The 593-nt window shown below is 57.3% G+C and overlaps 1 protein-coding gene across 1 annotated transcript in view; it reads left to right on the forward strand.

Moving 5' to 3' along the window:
* LOC104465742 (double C2-like domain-containing protein beta) overlaps positions 1-593 on the forward strand; it is a gene marked incomplete at both ends in the record, with an annotated part of 3,729 nt that overhangs the window by 937 nt on the left and 2,199 nt on the right. The gene's annotated exons all lie outside the window — the stretch shown is intronic.

Here is a 593-nt window from a genome sequence, read left to right on the forward strand (position 1 = left end):
GCGGGGGGATGGGTATCCCCCGAGCAGGACCACGCCTGTGCCAAAAGGTCCTGGACCTTGCTCAGCACCTGCAGGCGCCTTTGCTTTCCTTCCCGGTGACACCCTCAGCCTTTTCACTCTTCAAATCCCACAGCATCCCTCCTGGGTCAGGTCTGTCCCTCCTGGCTGGTGTCATTGGGGCGCAGGCATCCCCCCTCCCAGCCCCAGGGGTCGGGCAATTCATCGTCCCCTTCCCCGAGTCCCACGGGAGCAGAGGCTCCCAGCCCAGCTCCCAGCCCAGATCCCAGTCTGGCAGCGGGGCCAGCACCCTGCGCTTTGGAAAGGCTCTAATTACAGCGTGTGTGTAATTAGGTCAGACAGCACGTTAATCACAACCCCGGGGCTCCGGTGGCTCCAGGGCTTGGTTGACAGAGCTGAGGCAGGTTTGCAGGTTCCTCTGACACTTTACAATGTAAATGACTGGGAGTACCTTCTTTTTGAGAAATACCAGTAATATTAAAAAAAAAAAAAGAGCCATTACAATGAGTGTAATGGGCTGCTGTGACTCGCCCTCACCCAAGTGATTCAGGGAAGCCGGTGTCATCCAGCGGCTG

Source organism: Pterocles gutturalis, unplaced genomic scaffold (genome assembly GCF_000699245.1).
Source record: "Pterocles gutturalis isolate BGI_N339 unplaced genomic scaffold, ASM69924v1 scaffold23003, whole genome shotgun sequence".
Taxonomy (NCBI): domain Eukaryota; kingdom Metazoa; phylum Chordata; class Aves; order Pterocliformes; family Pteroclidae; genus Pterocles; species Pterocles gutturalis.